We start from the raw sequence: 21,434 nt of genomic DNA on the forward strand, positions 1-21,434 counted from the left end.
AGAAAAGCCTACCAAGACCTCTGCCAGTCCACTTGAGATGATATAGTAGCGATGAAGCTCTGCCTCTCTCTAAGGAGACTCCTATAGTCACCCATGACCATATCTGTGTGTGGAGAGGCATAACATGTAAGGGGATTCCTCATTTCTATGTTCAACTAAGTAGTGAATATGACAACTGGTGTAAAACTGTACAGAATGAAGGATGGAAGAGGCATCTATTTACAAGACTACTCAAAACTCAGAGTGCCAAAGGCTGGGTACAAATAGGCCTGATGATACCTTTCCCTCTTTGTAGCTTCAAGCACTGATTAGTAAGTGCTACCACATGCAGTCTCATTAACCTGATTAGATTAAGGTCAGAAAAGGACCCACCTAGCTCTGGGATGACTTTGGAGCTGCGCTTGAGGAGAAGATCTAGAAGCAGTTGTCTAAAAGCTAGTGACTCTGGCCCAAACAATGAAGGTAACCAAGTTTTCATGTCCTGGTATTGACGTATTCCTGATCTGTAGAGGAGGCTGAGCTTTAATGCAAATTTTCGTCTTAGGTGGGAGTTGCTTTATTCATCTACATGCTCTGCTTTCTCAGGGTAACGCTGCTTTTCTCCTCTGTTAATCTCACTTTCACTGACTGTTCAAAGCCTGGTGTTTTGTTTCTGCATCGCTTCAAGCCTCTGAAAATCACGGTCTAGTTCTTGTAGACCTCTACAAGCATCATAATAGCTAGGACTGTGAGGCAATCACAGAGGAGCTTAATTCCTTCTATTCAATCTAATGAAAAGCTTTCTAAATACAATTAGTATCTTCTTGTTACTCTACGCTATCAACTTCTCTTTCAAGATTTAATGATGTATCTATGCCATTTCTCCTGATTTACAGGAATATTCTTGGGGCCTTATCAAAATGTGTTCACTACAGGGCAAAAGTCAGTTTTACAATTCTTCAAGTGCAAAATTCATATCTTTAGATCTAGCCTAATGATAGGGGAGAGAGAAGCTGCAATGGCATAGTTTAGATCCAGTTTCAAATTCAGGGATGTTGGGATGTTTGTTTTCAACCACTGCAGCCACCCAGACAAGGAAAGGACTTAAATTCCAGGTTGTGGATTAATGCTTGTTCTGGGACTGTTTGGGCTGTTTTAGATAGTTAGTGAGAGGAAAGAGAGGTTTTTCGTCTTCTCCACTTTCTAAACACAGTGTTTCCCAGGATTTTTCATTTTATTAGGTAGGATGACAATTCCTTCTGCCTTTCTTTTGATATCCAAAGCTAATATATCTGCCCTTCTCAACTCAAAAGTCTGTATGCCTGCACTTCTGTTAAGGGAAGAGATAAAAAGTTGAATACTTCTACTCTGAAAAGGCTGCTTTTAATAGTTTGGATGGATCTATTTGACTAACTACAGAGAACAGGACAAAAAAAATCGGGTTACAATAGGAAATAAAAGGACTTGTCAGGGAAGAAGAGGATAAAGAGGCCAGCTGAATTATAAGGATGAAGGCTATGCTAGTTCCCCACTTGGACTCTGTGCTGTAGGAAATCCGTGAAAATGCAAAAAGAAATCTAACAGGCTCCAGAGGCTAAATAAACCTGACTGTGATATGTGAACCTCATCAGACATAAAAAACAAGGACTAAGAAAGAGGGGGTTGCAATAAGGACTAGGGTGACTTGGGCGAGTATAAGAATGTCAGCAAAGGCTGTATCAGGTTGCGGAGGAATTGTGGCCAACTCCAGTCAGCTAAAAAATTGTCCCTCAGCCCTCCTCCCCACCTGAAGAGAGGCTGCTCTGGGGGCCAAAGCAAGTTAGGGGTTGGGAAGACTCCAGCGTCTCTGCTTGGAGCAATAACTACGTTCAGAATTATCCCTTTACTGTGTTTCTACTTCACTGCCACTTCAAGCCACTGAGCAAAAATAAAATACAATTAAATTACATGAAAAAAAGCCTGGGTAGGAACAAAACAGCAGACTTCTGCTTCTGAAAAGCAGCAAACTCCCCCGATACAGTTCTGTCTGGGTGACAAAGCCCAGGACGTGCTGAAAAGCACTCCTTGGGAGTGCAAGTCTGGACAGCTTTGCCAAGCCTGGGGAGCATCAACCGCTCTCCCTGAGCAAGCCAAAGCCCGGCAGTTTCTCAAACAGCAGCCGGTGTCAGGCTGTTACTGAACGTACCCTGCTCCTGTGCTCCAGCCCCTGGGCAGCAGCACGGTTACATGTAGAGTCTTGTGGTGGAGGGAAGAGAGAGACGAGAGAGCTCCCAGACTGACAAGCAGGTTTTGCGGTTTTGTTTAAGATGCTGAATCAGAGTTTCACCTGGAGGGGAGGCAGAAGGGGATGGATCATGGTTGGCAGGTGTCTGCAGGAATACTCCGATTCGCCTATCTCTGAGGCTGGCAGACAGCACCGCTTGGCTGGTGCGGTTGTTTCTGCCGCTGCAAAGGCGGTTAACGTCATTGTCAGACGTGAACGTGCTGGTTCTTGTCGTGTGGCCCTACCAACAAGAGAAAGCTCCTTTGAACAAATCTGCAGCAATTTGAAGAGATAATGAAATGCAGCATCCACCCAGGCTGCTAAGCATACTGAATTATGAAAGGTTCGGAGCTCAGTTTTGCCCTGCCAGACTGTCCTCTTTGCCCCCAAGAGCAGGTTCTCACATTGGTTGCACTTATTCCACAGCGTAGGCCCTAGCAATCACTTTGGGGGGGTGAACAGTTGCTCTGTATAACCACAAATGGTACAAACACAAGCAGCAGGTCTTGATCGTTGAACATGCGATGGAGGAGTATCGCTGAAGCCTGCTACCAGCTCAGAAACAGCTGTGCCATAATCACAGAAAATACTAAACATCCAAAATGGGGGTGGGCCAGGTTTTCATCAGAAGTATGTTAATATTCTCCCCACTGCAGTGAGCACTGGTAAACTTCTCAACATTTGGCAGCGCTTCAATTATTGACTCCAGTGAGCTGTTCTGTAATTTTCTGCCTTTGCCACGGATCATTCTCGTCCGTCCGGTCTTGTTGCACTGATGGATGTACCTGTGCTTCCCGAGCTGCGCTGCTGTGCCGGGTCACTAGATGGTATGCAACTGTGCTGGTGCAGAGGAAGTCAAATCAGGAACAGGCTGAGAAGAGGAAGTGGAAATAAGATGTTTTAGCTCAAGCAGGAGAAGGTTAGAGCTGTAGCAATGCCTTCAGGTCAAGATTAGGTGCAGAGGTGGTTGGGAAAAGCTTTCATAGCTCCCAGTGACCGTATTATGCCAAGTTTAAAACAATTTTTTTGTGCCCTCACTTCCCCATTGTCGTGGTTTAACCCCAGCCAGCAGCTAAGCACCACGTAGCCACTCCCTCACTCCTCCCCTGCTCCCAGTGGGATGGGGAGGAGAATTGGGAAAAAAGGTAAAACTCATGGGTTGAGATAAGAACAGTTTAATAACTAAAGTAACATATAATACTAACAATAATAATAATAATAATGAAATATGATACTAATAATTGTAATGAAAAGGAATATAACAAAAAAAAGGAAAAAAAAGAAATAAAACTCAAGGGAAAACCCAGTGAGGCAGAATGCAATTGCTCACCACCCGCTAACCAATGCCCCAGCAGTGATCCTGCCCTCCCGGCCAACTCCCCCCAGTTTATATACTGAACATGACGTTCCATGGTATGGAATAACCCTTTGGCTAGTTCGGGTCAGCTGCCCTGGCCACGCTCCCTCCCAGCTTCTTGCACACCTGCTTGCTGGCAGAGCATGGGAAACTGAAAAGTCCTTGGCTTAAGATAAGCGCTACTTAGGAACCACTAAAACATCAGTGTGTTATCAACATTATTCTCACACTAAATCCAAAACACAGCACTGCACCAGCTACTAGGAAGAAAATTAACTCTATCCTAGCTGAAACTAGGACACCCATGTATTAAAATTCACTAGGAAGATAAATAGTTACTTCATTGCCATCTGTTTTTATTCTGCTAGATAATGTAATCAAGACTATTCTATACACAAGAAGTATTGCTTATCTAAATATCATCCAAAACACAACCTACAGATTTTTGAAAGTCACCAGTATTTGTTGACGTTTGAGACTGAAGCAGCTGGATCAAGACAGGGCAGGTTATAAACCAGGCATTTCTCTGTCCCTTCACTATTGCTTGAAAACTTCTATGAAAGGTTTTTTTAAAAAAAAAAAAAAATTAGTTGCTGAAATAGAAATTTCTTTTCTGGATTTCTTTGAGAAACTGCAGTTCTTGGTTTAAGGACGATTTATTTTCCATGTTTAGTTTCAGGAAACTAAAAAAGAAGAAAGGAAGAAAAGAAATGTTTGCGTGTGGGAGAAGGCTTTTTTTTTTTTAATGTAATCTCTCCTCCCTTCAAAAAAAGCATAAAAATATTGCTGCAAATATTTTTGCATTGGCTGAAATTTTCATTAGAAACTAACAAGCACATAAACAAACACGCTATCAATCAAGTTCAGTGACTTGCCCAAAGCCACAAGGACAAAACAACAAAGTGAAGCACCAAGTACTTAGATCCAAGCCCCATGCTCTGCTCCGGCCACTGGGCCTTGCAGATTGCAATTAGCAACAAGAAGACGAGATCCACCAAAGATAAGTGGGCCCAGCTCAGTCTGTGACTCTGCTAAGTTTGCCTCAAAGTGGTTATGTGGGTGGTGCAGAATTTGTCAAACAAGATGTTCACAAAGATCTCCCTAAGCACAGCTGAGAAAAAAATGAAGACAACCCTACCATAAAGTGACACATAATTCTGCTGAAGTGAAACATACTGATGCAACAGCGGAGAATAACTCATTCCCCTTAGGCAAAACTCATCCAAAAAGCTTATAATGAAAACTGGAGGACTCCAAACCATTATTTTTACTTTCGAGGCCAGCAGCAGGGATAGCTTATGTGGTTAGCAGCTGACTCCTGAGTTTTATTCTTGTTTCCACCGCTAACTGTATGATCTTGCAGCGTCACTGTTCTGGGCCTCAGTTTACTTATCAGTGTAATGTGGATATAGGTTGATCACAGAATATTTAACTGATATGTGCAAAATATTCTGAATGAATACGGATGGGGCTGGATGTTGAGGCAGATGCTGGTGACCTTTTTGGAGCCTGCTTTCTCTCTGTGGTTTAGAAGTGACTAAAAGAGGGAAACATCCAACGTGCATATTTAGACTGGGAGGAAAGGAAAGAAAGAAAAGGAAAGAAAGAGGAGTGATTTATGCTGCCATTCCTATTCTAGATGCTGTGAGAGCTATCAGGACCACGTCGCTGGCTGGGCAGGAGCCAGCTTTCCTCGTGCCTGGTGGCTGCAGCTCCTGGAGGATGGCTTTCAGCAACACAAAGGGTTGTACCAGCACCAGTCAAGGAACTGGGCAGGCCTGGGGTGGAGGCTGTTTGAACTTGCACTGCTGCCAAAAAATGGTGCTAAAACTACAAATGTAGCATCGTTAACATTCTCTGGCCAGGCCTCTATGGATGTAAATCACTCAGTCCTGGGAAGTCAGGGCGATTTATACCTGGTGAGAGTGCATCCCTGGATCACACGTAAACTACCCTTCAGGGCAGTCCCTCAAGGACTGCATCATGGCATCTGTTTGTTCTCAGCTGATGGCTTCCAGTTCAAATTTGCTTACCTAATCAGCAAAAACTTAAGAGCTCCATTCATTCATTATAGGGCAATTGAGCTGAACCCATGCTTCTGTATCTGTTGTCCAGACAGATTCTTGAAATCATAAGGTATCACATATGCTTCAAGGTTCTGCAAGAAAAAAGAGAGAATACACCTGCAGATATATGGGATGCAGAGCTCAAATTCGCTGGTGTCAGTGGTTATGACTCAGAAATCATGGGAAAGAGGTCAATGTCTTAACAATGGCCCATTTTTACATGCACGCTGGTCTGTAGTTTGGGGATGGAATACAAATGCAACTCTTTCTTGGAAGGTCATTGAATTGAGCTGAACTGACCCAGCCAGTTACTATTGGCTTGTAGAAACACCGTGGACAGCAATATTTATGATGATTACCCTGACAGGCTGAGTAATTTCTTTGCAGCTAAAATGCTAAAAGCAATGGAGCTGGATTTTCAAAAGAAGTATTTCATCAGAGCTTCCTAAATAAAATAATTGTGGGAAGTAACTGGAAAATGGAGCTGGTGGTTGGATTTGTGTTAATATATATGTGTGTGTATATATATGTACACAGATATTTCTGTATACATGTATAAAGTAGTGTAGATCAGAAAAGGGAAGAAAGCAATCTCTTTAGACTGAAGGATTCCACAAATCTTCCTGAATGTCTCTATTGCTACTAATGTCACTAGGACCATTATTTCATTGGTAGTACGCATGTACATAAACATATTTTCAGGGACCTGAAATGTAAAAATCAAGGAGTTATACATGGTATAGGTTACTCAGTGTAGTCTATAGCATGAACCTACAGCTTTGAATATTTACTTTTAGAGTTACATGAATAGCGAAAATGAAGCAATTTATTTTCTCAAACATTTGGGTCTAGAGTAAGAATCCATACTTTTCAATGAGTTGCCTTATTGGGTATGCCACACACAATATTACTGCATTTTTTATCCTGAAAGAATTCTCACATCCAGTCTACTTCTACCGGTTACTAAAAGTTTGCATTGTGGAATTAAGCAGGTGAACTACTGCAGTGGCTCATCTCATTATCTTCTAAACAGTTCTGGTGTGAGGACAAGACTTTGAAAGGACCATTTTTACACACTTGTGCTGTATAAGAATCCCTGCTTACAAGTTACCAGGTTATCTTTGCTTCAGCTACTAAGTGAGATTCAGATCTGCTTGGTTTTCAAATGAGCTGAGACTTGCTGAGGGCAAGTGTTGATTTGAAACCGGTTCATGAAGTTGAATTCTTTGGTTAATGGATCCTAAAGATATTTAGATGTTGAAGTTTCTGAATTGGCATGATCAGATAGACACCACAACTGCATGTGCAACAGTGGAAAACGTATGTGTAAGCGCTAAGAAGTGGAAACTACTTTTATGGCAGGTGCGTGGCCAATGCACCTATGTGTTGACATGAACACTTCCATGAAAATGTGATCCTCAAGGCCCGGCCAATTTGAATAATCAATAGCCATCTTCATACTCAGGTACCTCTTTAATGCAATGCCTAGGAATTTACCACAAGCTCTTATTAAGGCAAACCTGTAGCTAAATCCTGTCCGATCACGCTACACTGGAAATGGCCCTCCAAGGAGCACTTCTTTTTCATAAAGGGATTTCCTTCAGTGCTGGATCATAGATCACTCTTTGCTGTGCTTTAGAGTGATCATACCTCCATTTCTCAGCTGCTACAGCAGCATATGTATAATCACTGCACAGGAAATAAACCATTGTCTAAGTTTTGGGACAAGCGCTACTTTTGTGTATTCATGAATACCGCAAAACCACTAGGTAGTCAAGTTAAACATAGATACTCTGGACACACAAATGTAAGCTGGATTATATGTGTTTTGGGGGTTATTTTGGCAGGTTTTGGATTTGAGAGTAACCTAGGCTACTAAAGTCTGCTATGCCGAACTCTGCTCTGGTCCCTGGCTTCAAATGTCATGCCCAGCTTCCTGGGCACTTAAAGGACACAGAAGAGAAACATTCCTGTGATAGATTTGGCAGGAACCTGTTTTGTCAAAGCCAACAGAGGTGGGGGAGAAGGTAGAGCTTTCCAAATTTGGGTCCAGAGAGACCTGGCAAATCTGCTGTACTCTGAGAGATGCAAATATAGAAACTTCCATGGATGGTGCGTAAATGGGACAAGAGCTCAGGATGACTTCATCCTTTTTTCCCATTATTACCAGGTATTCTGTAATAGCATTTGCAGGCTATAACCAAGACTGGGACCTGCTGTGCTAGCACTTGTATGGACAAGCAAATAGACACTGTTCTTGCCCCGAAAGGTTTAGACTGAGATCTTGAAAGCAAGATGATTTCGGCCTTAAGGTTGGTAAGACAGACAAAGAGCAACAGAATAGAGAGGTGAAGTGACTTGCTGCATGTCAGGAATACTTTGGAAGTCTTCTGCTGCCTGTTCTGCCAGTTTAGACACTCGTGGGCTGTCCCAGATAAACACCACTGCAAAGTAGAAGTCACTTAGTGGAATTAGAAGCAGAAGCTGCTGTGTTCACTTGTAACCCACCGAGTACCTAGATATCAGCTACAGTTCTTTGTCATTCAAAATTTCAGCTCTTTGGGGATTGATTTTACTTAGTATCTCTCTGGTTTCCCACCACACCCCTGTGAAGAAATCAGACATTTAGAAAATTGTAGTCTAAGTAGCAATAGTTGCTCCATATCCTGGAAGTGCTTTTGATGTATCTGCGTATTTTTCAGTTTCTCTCTCTGTCTCTATCATGATATCTGGGAGCATTTGCAAATCAGTTAAAAACATCATACCATATCAGATATGAATAACTATGTTCCTTCTCACCCATCCCCATCCACGCTCCAGGCTTCCACTTCCCTAGGCAGATTTCTCAGGAGGAATCTGAGTGAATAGCTAGCCTTGATGGATGCTTTGAAGGGCAATACAAATTACCTTTGCCAAACCATTAGGGAAAGCAAGGTGTTGCTTAAGCTGAAAGTCCTAATTAGGAAATGCCTTCATCCACAAAGGTATATGTCAACCCCACCCGCACACACAGAAAGTTCAGATCACTTAGATGCAAGATTGCAGCTGATCTCAACATCTGTAGAGATGAAAGGAGCTGCAGCATCCAAACCATGCTGGGCTTCATTTAGAGAGATCCAAACTGGGAATTTGGATTCCATTGCAACTGGAAACAAACTGGTAACCAGTTCAGCCTGCCAAGCAATGCAGCAATTAATGAATGCTCCCATAACCTCCCTGCTAGGTTCTTCCAGCAGCACAGTTTGCTTTATGTTTAGTTTGCTAGGGTTTCTTTCTGGAAACTTAGACGACACCAGCTTGACACAGCCCCAATCCAGAGACCTAGGGAAAGTAAATTACATCACTGAGCTGCCACTAACAGGTAACACTTCCTGAGCTGCAAACACCAACTTAATGTGTTTCAACCAGAAAAAAACTTCAGGTGCTGGAGAGTGGAGGGAGACACAGAAGCAGCCTGGAAAGCCATCCATTAATACATGGCCATTTTCTGTTATGTAGGACACCCCTTCTCTCCTTGCCTTGGTAAGAAACTGAAACCCAAGTGTCTCGTGGTGGATAGAAGGGGCATCCCCAGAGTTACTCAGATGAAAGCTGAGACAGAAATGGGACTTGGCCCCTTCTGCTCTTGCCCACTGGATCCTGGCAGAGCACCTGCTCTCTCAGGGAGCTCTTCTTGGCCTGGAGCTCCCAGGCTGAGCTGGGAGTCACTCGTCTCTGCCATCACAACCACCAGGCTTCCTACATGTCATTTACGCATCCAGAGCAAGTGGGATTCTCAACTTCCCATTGACTGAACTCCCAAATGTTCTACAGTGATTGTTTCACTTGAAGTACACTGAGGTTAAACTCTATCTTATAACATTCTTTGTCCTTTTAATGCTCAGTCCACTTCTTGAATGACCGCGCTGTCTGCCCACCATGACACAATCTCTAGACTTTTCATGTCTTGACATCCCTTGACATTCCCTATAACATGTGACTCACATATATGCATCTTACTTACAGACTGCAGGACAATGTGTTCTCTCTAATCCTGAGATTCTTAACTCGGTACATTCTGAAGTTAGCAGCTAGTTCTGGTTCCCGTTTCTGAGGGACACTGAGAAATGAAGAGCCTAAATACTGAGTACCTCACTGCAGCGGACCAAGGGGGTTCCCCTGACTGTAGATTTCTTAACAGAAAAATGTCTGTTGTTCTGGGCAGGCCATCAGGAAAGGAAAAGAAAAAACACCTCCTCCTCCTCTCATCCCACTCACTTCTGTGAAGGGATTTGGTCTATACTTTTTGAGGTCCTGAAAGATTTAGAAACCTTTTTCTTTATTATAGTTTTGGACTGAGAATTTCCCTTGATTCCTCTTTATTTGTTTCAACAGAATTCTTCCTGTTTACATAAATTAAGGATCTGGCCCCTGGTTTCCAACCCAACCAAGGAGGACTCAAGTACAATGAGACAGATTGTCCTTTCTAGCTGCGTAGAGAATCCAAAGTGCCAGAAATCTTGTGGGAAGGACTGTTTTCAGGGAAATTCCACCCCATAGTTTCCATACGTGTCATATAAGTAATGTCATCCCAGACTATAAACCTTCTGAAATCAGCCTGCTGCATTCAACACTTCTGGCTATATAATAAGTTTATATAATTTTATTTATATATATTTATAATTTTTTTTTCCTTCTGCTTTAAACTACCTCACTTAAAGTTAAATTGTGACACCAGCATTTCTCATTCCCTCTGGCAGTGTGTAAGGACAGGATTCATCTGGAGGGTGCCATCCTTAGCTGGTGAACAAAGTGCCACTGAAACCAGCTGTAGTTGTGGCATGTGGTGTAGGTATAGCCAAGTGACATGTTAGGTGCTTAGAGGGCATCCTTGGGAGCTAAAGCTCTGATACATTAACTGATGCAGAGGAGCAGGAAGCTGAAGACTGAGAGTCATTTCTGGATCTCTCCTCGCTGCAAACTCTGAGCAGTTGGTGGTGATCTTGATCAGACGAATTCCTCCTATCAGGAAGAAAGGCAACGTATGCCGGTACTTTAATTTAATTTCAATTTGCTTTAGCAGAGATTTATAATTATTATAAGGAATGATTTTTTAATGTAATTCTGTGTTGTCAGAGTAGGTTAGCTTTATGACCTGCTTTAAAAAATAAATGCGGCTTTAATTAAAACAAAACCAAAGAGAGAAGTACAGTCTTGTACCAACATGTTGCTGTCAGCACCCTGCTAACTATCTGAATTGAACTGTAAGCCTCTGCTCAAAGATACCAGTGCCAAAAACAAAGCTCATGGCACATTTAAAGGTACCGCTGGCTTATTTTTAATTTGTATCTCAACTTAGTATCGCTGGAGGTTTTCTAATAACAATTATGATGACTGTCAAAAATCAGACACTAATGAATAGCAACCTTTAGTAGGCTGTCAACTTTTACAGAAGCGTAGCTGGACGCATCAATAAATCCGACTCTCTTTTTGCTTAGCAGCAGTGCTTTTCCATTACCTGAAATGGAGTCACTTTTGGTTTAACCTAGTACGAGATCAGAATCAGACTCATTAAATTTAGCCTTCAAGCTGCCATCTTTCATGAGGTAAGATGATTTTGCTTCTACATAATGGATGTCACAGAGCTCATCTTCAGTACATGCTCACACTACTTGTAATTTTCTGTATTTGCATTACCTGACATGTGAGACAATATTAATGCTATATCACACTGAAGTCTCTCTGACATCAGCAAATAGAGCCACCATGCAAACCAGAGACTTTCTGGCATGCATGCACTACACATAGCCCCATTTTTGCCCTTGTGTTTCCTTCACAAGGTCAGTGATATTAAGCTGACATATTAAATCATTTTAGTATCACTTTATCAGAATTCTTCATGTCTTAGTGTTCATCACACATCAAGATCTGAAGAGCTGTTGCATGGCTGATGCTACATGGCTTGGTTAGGTCGATATGTAATATTCTGGGGCATAAAATCTGACTCCTTAGAAGTCAATGGAGAGTTTGATTTTGACTTCATTAATGTTAGTTTTAATATTAATAATTCTATTGACTTCCTTCTCATTAACTTCAGAGTTAGAGAACTATCTAGTCCATAAACTACATTTTGGGATAGGTATTAATTTTTGAATTATTTTTACTCTGTCTTGTTAAAATGATTCAGTAAGTAAGTGGATGAAAATGCAATGATAGAATTAATTCTGGGTCCCTAGTAAATGGTATATACCCGGCACAAACAGGTAGCAGTTTCTAGGTGAATAGCAAGATACAGAAACAAACAGGTGAGGGGCAGATTCCATCCTTTGCCTCCAACCCCTCTGTGCAATATGTCTACCTGGGTGCTGAGACCCATACAAGAGTCCACTACCATTGAGTTTCCCAACGGGGGAACTCAAGGAAGGAGTCTGCAGTAGCTGTCAATATTAAAGAATCGAGGTCATGTGTGAGAATGTAAAGCCAAATATTTGAGGGATGGTTTATAGAAAATGAAACCTCTAACATACATTTAAAAAAAAAATCTTCTATAGAATACATGGGTGAAAAGAGTAAGAAAGAGCTAACAGTTTAGGATTTAATTCTTAAGTAGCTATCTCAGGGAAAAATTGTACTTTTCAGAAAAGGTATTTTTCCAGCTAAGATTGTCTAGTTTGACATTAAGACAAGCAGCTTCAGATATTATAATACTTCCTTTAAAATTGCTATACTAAAACCTGAATTTCTTTCTTCCAAGATGGATGCACTAAAGTCTTCTGTCTTGGTGTCAGATGGGTAACATTCACTTCTGTGCCAGATCAGAGCTTGATTTGAAAAGTCTCATGTCCTAAATGTTTTGTTCCATTAGAGAGCTGGTAAATCACTCCTTCTAAACATTTTAATATATTTCTAGTCTTGGCAATTTACAAGACATCAAATTGGAGAATACTCTAAGAACCTTTTCAGAAAATACGTAGTCATTTAGAAAATTTATTTGTTACCATTTCTCCCTCCGATAAGTGCATACCTGGTCATAGGGCCAGGTTTAGAAAAGTGTTCCTTTTTTTAAAGGCCAAATCTTTGAGAAAGCTCAGTGTACAGTGTTTGACTCTCTTGTGCTGCTCGTGGCTTTGGACACCTCTTGGACTGGGGCCATCTTTCTGTTCTGTGTTATTCTGTCAAGCACTGATTCACAACTATATTTCAGGCAGTGTCATCCAGTAAATAATAATGATCATTAGCAACTGTACATATCACCTGAGGCACTAAAACTAGTCAGGAGAGATACTAAGTTAGTTCTAATAACTCCTGAAACATTTTTCAAACACTTTTTTTAACGCTACATACCTATGATAGGTTTGTAGTTGTGAAATCCTATCAGCATCCATTTGGGATGGCTTTGCGCTGCAACTAGGGAGAAGTTGCTCTGTGAGCACGTGCTTGCACGGAGCACAGATCACATCTGACACAGCAGCGTGCCTGGCGTTCCTCTCACTTTCATTAGTTTATTAAAACATCCAAAAAAAAGACATGGTGTATCACAGGAGTAATTTTCTGGCAATAAGCTTTGCTCTGGAAGACATGACAAGTGTCTAAGCCATAAGACATCACGCATCATGTCTAAGCCATAAAACTTCATCATGCACCGTGCTTGTTAATGTTATCTTGGGCTAGAGGGAATATTGTGTATGGTCATGGATAAGGGGAAGGGTCCTGATCCTGCTGTTTGAGTAACAGCTGAGACACAGTTCCCCAAGTAAGACTATACTCCTTTTTCTCACCACATATAAACACATTTTCCCTTCCTCCTTTCTCAGGTTTAGTGTATGTAAGAGCTCAGTGGAACTATGATGCTGGATTGGCCTTAATATAACTGCATGCGTTATAGGCAAATAACTATTTTCTCCCTTGGTTCCTCTAGCAGACTAGCTCAATAGCAATACAGTGGGTTAGCTTGGTCTCGCCCAGTGCCTTGGAAGCTGTGGTCAGATGTTCAATTCTGGAGCTTCAAGTGATGCTTTTACTCTTGGGCCACGGACCTGTACAATTGTCCCAGTGGTTCTGAGATCAGACAGTAAAGAACAAAATAAACTCAGCTTTGTTCTAGCCCTTGTGGAAATGTCTGACACATATACAATAAAAGAGAATCCCTAGACCCCATATTAGAAGTAGTGCAAAAAAGCAGTTTGAAGCTCAGTCTCCATGTTGATTCATGCTGGATTCAATTTTCTGTAAACATACTAAAAAATGGTAGCATTATTTCCAAGGGAGCCTTCCTCTCGTTGCAGTCAGTCAGAGCTACGTTGGCTTGGCAGTGAACAGGATTGGGAATGGTGTTGGGAGAAGGAGGAGGAAAAAGCCTTTTGGTGTCCTATAAACATTGTTTCTCCATTTTGGGTTTTTGGAATTTTTTTTTAAAAAGCAAAAGTAGTTGAAATGCCCACATTTAAAAATCTCAGCCAGCTGAACTCCTTTCAGTTAAATAAAATCACTCTAACAATCTGTTTGCATTTGAAAAGATAAAAGGAAGAAAACAACAGTACTTATATTTTCCCTGTTCAAATTTAAGTGAAACAAAATGTCTTCCTATTATCCCATTGGACAAATCTAACCCGAGGTATTGAAGAAATTCCCCCTCAGAGCTCAATACTTCTGTCTATAATGAAATACAAAGGAAAACAGCTGCTAACACAAGTAGACTTTGTACTGCGTGAACGACTTTTCCTGTATTAGCAAAGCAGACTACTAATATGATATGATGGGACATTACTAATGCAACAGAGTGTAGCTAATGCAAACAAAATATGTTGGAGTGCCTAGTTGAACTGAATAGAGAATTTGTTTGCCTGGGACCCAGATCCTGAAAATCAAAGTAAATCCCACAGAAATACATCTTACGGATAATTCAATAAACAAGCCAAGCCCATCAGATGCACCAAGCTGTTCATGGGCACTGGAGGTAGAGACAGATCCAGGAACCTAATTCCCACACTGACTTTTGAAGGGAGTTCGGCGCTTGGCTGTCCTTGGCACTTTGGAAAATCTCTTCTTGTATAAATAATAAATGATGATAATTTGCATTGACATAATAACTAAGTGTATGTGATTATCAGTAAAGGCTGTAAAACTGCTATCCAAGTCTTCAACAGCGTTGCTGTCACTGGATTCAAGGCTGTGTGTTCATAGCAAGTTCATCTCTGAGAAACAGCTAGTGATAATACTCTCTTAAAAGAGTAGCAGTGATTTTTTTTTTTTTTGCTTTCTTTCCCCCTCCTCCCACTCTCAGCTCTTAATGACGGTATTGTCTGCTGTAAATGGATAGGTTTGAGCAAATTAGAGAATCCTATCCCTAGTTTCAGCTGAGGGTAATATCTCCCACAGCAAAAGGTCTGCTTAGGCTTTGATGCATTTCACTCAAAAGACTGTCTATTAAATTGAATACCTGTGTACTCTCCCGCAACCTCGAGGCTGTGTGCTTCAGTGGGAGCTACTTTGCAGCCAGTAGCAACTAGTCACAATTTGTTATTAAAACTGCAGCTCCCCACTGCTTGCTGCTGCTGACTACCATGAGGCTGGAGTCTGCTCAAGAAACGCAGAGAAAGCAGAAACTGAGAATATTCCCAAGCTCACCTTTTAATGAAGGCATATGGCATTCAGGATATTGTTATTCATGTAGTAATTGGCAACGGCGTACACATATTTATGGTACCGCTCATCATGCTTAGGAAATTTTGGAATTGCTCCATTTTAATGGGCCATAAACACTTACCTGAAGTAAAAGTATATAGCAAAGACAAAGAAACATGAATAATTCTTTATAATTACACACATATATTTATGTACACACATACATAGCCATCAGGCAAGGCAAATTTTTTTTTTTATAATTATTACTGAACTAGACAGCAAACTGCGCCTAAATTGTTCTAATCCAGATTAGTAAATTTGATTTGTAACTGTCAAGTGAAAAATCAAATGCAAGGTTCTGAGACGTTTCCTAGGTATTTGGGGCTGCATATGAACTGGAAAGAAACAAGATGAATTAGACTGTCTGCAATTAGCTGCAGAACTTGATTCAAACAATTGCAGTAAAATTGGGGCTTGATAGAAAGCATCAACTCGGAGAGGAAAAAACCACTGCTTTATAGTCCTCTTTCTATTGGGATATTAGAAAGGGTTTTTTTGTGGGTTTTTTTTTTAGTGCAATGAGTACCTGGAGTTTTATCTGTCTACTGATCCTTACAGATAGATGTGAGTACGTGGTTTATATCCTTACTAAGGAAAAATTCTGTTCTAATCTGTAATTGTAGAATTAAACTTCTGCTGCTATAGCTATAGAGCTATCTATATGGATATTTTAGTTCCATTTTTATTTCAGAATATTTTTTTAAAATTCAGTTGACTTATTTAAGCTAGAAATAAGAGCTCTTATGCCGAAGTAAAAGTTTCACATGGAAAGATAAGGAACAACAGTGGTTTAAACCCACAGATTTAGATTTCTGCTACTGAGAAGTTTCATCAGTTGGAGAGCAGACTCGCTGAAAAGAAAGAGCCTGCTTAGAGGAGGGCATAAAAATAAATCTTATGTGCCAGCATTGCAGTCTGTGTCTATAAGGACTGAAAGGGTACATATTTCAAACCATTAAAATAAAAAAGTATATTTCTGTTTGTTCCAAATTCACTAAAACTCACCTAAATAGTCATGCACAGATATTTAGGATGTATTTTCTGGAGGGTGCTCAGCTGAGCACTCAGCAGTACCCATGTTCTGTATACAGGAGTTAAAGACCTCAATACTGATTTTGATAATGATCTGCAGATGCAGACCTTGTAATTCTCATACTTGGTGTTTAAAAATGAGTGTCTGAGACTCTTCTCCTTCTTCTCCCACAACCAGAAATTGCAGTATTTTTGTCCCAGCTTAATATTTGAAATATAATGCTTGCAAAGACCACCCCAGTGAGGCTGGATTTTGTATTTCTCTATTAGAACCACAACTCCCCTTTATCTTTCTACTTCAACATCTGGTGTTGCAGGTAGGATACTCTGGCTCACAGCATCTGGACTGAGAAATGTTTTCTCTCCTTGGAGTCCCAGGTACTTCAGAAAAATCCTTCAGAAACCATTTATCAGACTCAACGCTGAAATGTTCAGTAAAATTTACAGTGAACTGCCTTCTTTGCCTTCCTGCACAGTTGCCCCAGACTCACTCCAGCAGAGCGGTTGTTAACAAATTGGTTAATTGCCGGTGCTTTGCTGATGTTTGCTATTCTGAATCAGGGATAGTCAACTCCATTCGTACCGATTTGGAAATGACCTTAGCCATTGTTCAAAACTAAAACGGGATTTGTTTTGAAGTTTAAAAATCTCTCAGGCAATTATTTCTTCTGGTAACTGACTCACAGCATCCATACTCATGCTTCTTCACTGGCAAAAAGAGAAAATGAAGAGTTTTATCAATAACGTGCTGGCTGGTAGCTCAGAAGATCTGCTTCAGTCCCTGGCTCTGTCACGAATCTCAGTCACAATCTTAGGCAAGTTCTGTCATCTCCCCACGAGACTGGAGTGATGTTACTTCATTTCCTGCTTTTTAAGATGTTGTGTTCATCTAGATTGGAAGCTCTTTTCAAGAAGGGTTGCTTTTGTAGGATTGGATAGAACCTGCTACAGTGTAGCCTCATTAACATCACGGAATTCTCAGACGACACGATAATATTCATAGAAGTAAGTAATGGAGGTAACAAAGAGATATCAAGCAAAGCGGTGGTCTTGCAACACTTCTGTCCTCAGACTGAAACCATAAATTTCAGAAATCTTGTGAAACAACTTGCTCTCCAGAGTTTACTACTTGAACTTTTTGCAACAGTAGTATTTCACTTGTTTGGCTAAAGCTGGAGAAATATCCAAACTTTTGGGTGCTGACTGGAAACCTCCAAACTTTCTGAGGTTTCTCTATCATTGACATAAACCATGGTCTGTGGCTTTCAACAATAACATTTGTGCTGATTTTAGCAATTCAAATCCAGATGCAGCAACTGAGCTTGGCAAAACAGATGAGCCACAGACCACTTCTATCTATCTGGATCTGCAGTCATTTTTGGTAACCGATTATCTACACCATCACTGACAACCAAATTCTCATATGGCTTCTCTGATGTGCAGGAGCAACATCAGTGCCATGACAGTCTACAATTGATATAAACAATCTGGAAGTTTTTGCTTTGGGGTACCTTACTTGCATATCTAGGTGGACTGACTTCAACATGTAGCTGAGTGTGCTTTTGCAGGTTTTATGGGCATAAATTCTCTGCTCGGAAAGCACACCTCAATTCAAAATTAAACCTGCCAGAGGAGAAATGAGCATCTTCCAAAAATGCATGTAGGAAAGCAATTCGTAGAGTGATGGCAAATGCAATATTTTAAAAGGTATGCAATTATCTAGGCTCATCTAGATGTAACACTTGCTTTTCCAAGGTGAGACATTTACTACATCTGCAGGGATTGTGTGTAGACCACTGTCAGCCTCTACTGGCAGGTGCCAGAGTTGCCCAGCAAAGCGGCAAAGCCCTAATCCTCCTCTTGTCCAAGTGTCAGGAATCAGCAGCAGGTCTGTTTGGAAGGGCCAAGTAGACATTACGTCTCATGGACACATCTGTGATTGCCTACAGTCTTTGGATGTGAGATGATATTGAGGCCTGCAAGGGAAAGTATAATAATAGACTTAACCAAAGCTTTGATTCAACTTTATGAACAGAAGAGAGACAATTCACACTGCTTACCCAGAAGCAACGCTCACGCCAGGGAGTTGGAGGGAGATATTCAATCAGAAGTATCGCTTCACAAGGGATAATTCTACCCGGAGTGAGATATGAAATGTGAAATTTCAGTTGGAGCTGCATTTTCTTTTGGGGAGTTCAATGGAGAGTTTGTTTTGGTAGCCAAGCTCCTAATGGAAAGATAACTTCATCCTTAAATCTCAAGTGATTTCTGCCAATTCATAACAATTTACACCTACAGGGCATCAGCAAATTAAGTCCAACTACATCACTGTCATGCGAAGAAGTATTGGGTACACTGGAGCATGGAAAGACTGACTTACGAAATGACATATGTTAAGGAAAAGAAATAAAATTCAAGAGTCCCAACTCCCAGTCGCCTGCTGTAATCACTGTACCTTGTTTTTTAATACTCTTCCACTGCTGGAAATAAATGAATTATTTAGGTTCTGCCTGACCATTTTTCTCTTCCCTTTTTTAGCATTTTATGCCTCGGCTTTAATTCATTCCCAGTATTTTTTCCATTTTAGTTTCTAGCAATAACATTATCAAATTTCATGTCTGCTTCCGTTTTTATTTCCATCTTTCACCAAAAAGATATAAAGTGAAATGAATCCAAATGAGAGAGCTTCTCTCTTCAAACCACTCTTGGTATCATCGTTTCCTTAATTAAGTAATTGAAGCTCTCCCAACACACACAACGTCATTCAATCTACTGCGGTCTCTCGTATATGCTGGCACTTAGATTTGTTCCTATAGGGGACTGTTTTTCCAGTCCATCAGTCTCTTCTGCATCTTTCCTCTAATAACCTCTCAGGCCTGTTCCTCCTGGTACCCCATGGCGCACATGCAACATGGATTTAAAACAAGGAAACAACATACAGACAAGATTACTTCAGTATTATTCATAAGGCGCTCTGTCCTGGGGCTCATATGGGACCAATCTTGACAGATCTGACTTCCTCGCATTTCTGGCTGAACAGTTATATTCTCTGCTTTCGTTTTGTGTTTGTGCCCTTAGTTTCTTCCTTTAAAGTGAAAGATTTTACATTATTAGTTACTAATTTCCTCCTTTTACACCTTAGGCTGTCCAAAGCTCTTTTGCCACCTCTTAGCTGAGCAGTTGCTGTCTTCCCTGGATTCTGGAATGACATTTTTCTATGCTGGAAATCCTGGCCAGAAGAGTTTCCAGACCAGAAATACATTTTCAAAGGATGAACGACACAAAGCCCATGCTAAAATTTGGCAGATTCTCATCCTCATGACAAAATCACCAGGAAAACCTCATAATAGCTGTAGGCCCTGCTAATTTAGATAGATCCTCAACATATCCAATATTATACAGCAATGGCTGTAGTTGTTTCGAGTTACAGAAATTTTTTTTTCTGTTGAACGTTTCTCAATGGAAAATTGAGATTCTGTTTCACTATACTTTTCAGGAAAAGGACCCCCTCAGGAGTCTCGGTGATATTTTTCCTGGTGTTGGAAGGGAAGGAAGAGCAGGTAATGCTGTATGTTCCTTCTCTTCTATGGACATTGGATCAATCTCTTCCCTTCTCAGTCCACTCCCATCCTTGCAATGCCAAATCTAGTTAGGGGTGAGGGAGTTAATGTCAGTAATTGTTCTCTTCCCTGTTAATTTAGGATGATAAAGAAGGAGATCCTATTGCACCTGTGTTTCAAGCTTGGGAAGAGGTGTAAAGAAGCCCAGGGGAAGGCGGAGAATGGGACTATACTGTGGATATGGTGGTGGTGGAGCTAAGCAATGGCTGGAACTGATTTGAATTAGAGTTAACTGCATAGGTGGGAGGGTAGGAAATTAAATGAGTGAACTCAAACTTGAGGTTTGAAGAGAAACAGCTAGTAAGAGTTGTATTTGTATGGAGGAGATGTTATATGCAAAAGCACTAAACAGGGTTTCAGGCTTAAAATCTCATGACACACCAAATGGCACAATATAATTTTTCAGACCCCTTAATCTCAGGGCCTTAGCATAAAGATCCTGAAGTCTGACATCCAAACTCATTTTTCTGTAAGCATCCTTACTACTTCTCACTGAAGTTTTCATTCTCCTGAATAGACCTAGCTCTGACTCTATATCTGAATTATTTCTGTTCCGTAATTTTATCAGATTATAGTTGTGACAACCTGATGGTGAGGAGAAGATCCGGATCCACTTGGAAGAACTAATTCCAAGTGTAATTAATGAGTGGGGGGGTTGTGACCTTAGCAAGAATTCACTCCGCTCTTCTCTTGCCGAGAGTTTTGCAGAATGGGTCTGTGTGACGTCTTTTGTAGGCTGAGCATCCATAAGCCCAACCTGTGACAGTTCAGCTCATCACACATCTGGTGAATGAATGGCCTCCCAGCTTACGGCCACTAAAGCAGAGGAATTTCACCATCGATCTGGAGAAGCACTTGAGACAATGGGAGCAACAGGGCAATAAAGATTGCAATATATCACCAGACTCGGCTGCTGGCTTATATAGATCAGAGCTGCATTAAGATCATTACAGCCTGCCTGCAACTGATCTAAAGAGAGTAAGCCAGCTCTAGGAAGGGAAAGAGCTGCTGATAAAGAAACACAACCAAACTAACTAATGAAAAAAAAAAAATGTATCAATGTGACAAAATTTCTTTTGCCAGCCTGGACAAATGCCTTTGAATTCCCACTCTGCTGTAAGTGTCTGTCAGTGAAACACACACACTAGTTAAAGCAAATTACTAACCCTACCTTGCCCCCACAGAAACATCCAGCTTCTGAAATCATGAGTTACACTTAAAAGAAAGGGAAAGGCAACCAGAAAACAGGAAAGAAACAAAACCAGGAATCCACCTCCTACCTAAGTCCATACATCAGCAAGATGCTTAAGCTGGCCTCTTACTGGAAGCACAAAGGCAAGTGTCGCTGTCTTCACCAGGCTCTCTTGTGCTGAGAGCTGGGAAGGTGCTTTCATGTCCTGTTTGCTCAGTACAACCTGGTGAGAGCGTGGTGGAGTCCCAGGCTGGTTGGACCC

The 21,434-nt window shown here is 41.1% G+C and overlaps 1 long non-coding RNA gene across 1 annotated transcript; it reads left to right on the top strand.

Moving 5' to 3' along the window:
* Positions 1-404: 404 nt before the first annotated feature.
* LOC127023390 (uncharacterized) lies at positions 405-20,504 on the top strand. The gene is made up of 3 exons (XR_007767435.1): positions 405-462; positions 19,857-19,920; positions 20,062-20,504. It is a non-coding gene; the product is annotated as an uncharacterized LOC127023390 (long non-coding RNA).
* Positions 20,505-21,434: the final 930 nt, after the last annotated feature.

This window comes from Gymnogyps californianus, chromosome 17 (genome assembly GCF_018139145.2).
Source record: "Gymnogyps californianus isolate 813 chromosome 17, ASM1813914v2, whole genome shotgun sequence".
Lineage (NCBI taxonomy): Eukaryota > Metazoa > Chordata > Aves > Accipitriformes > Cathartidae > Gymnogyps > Gymnogyps californianus.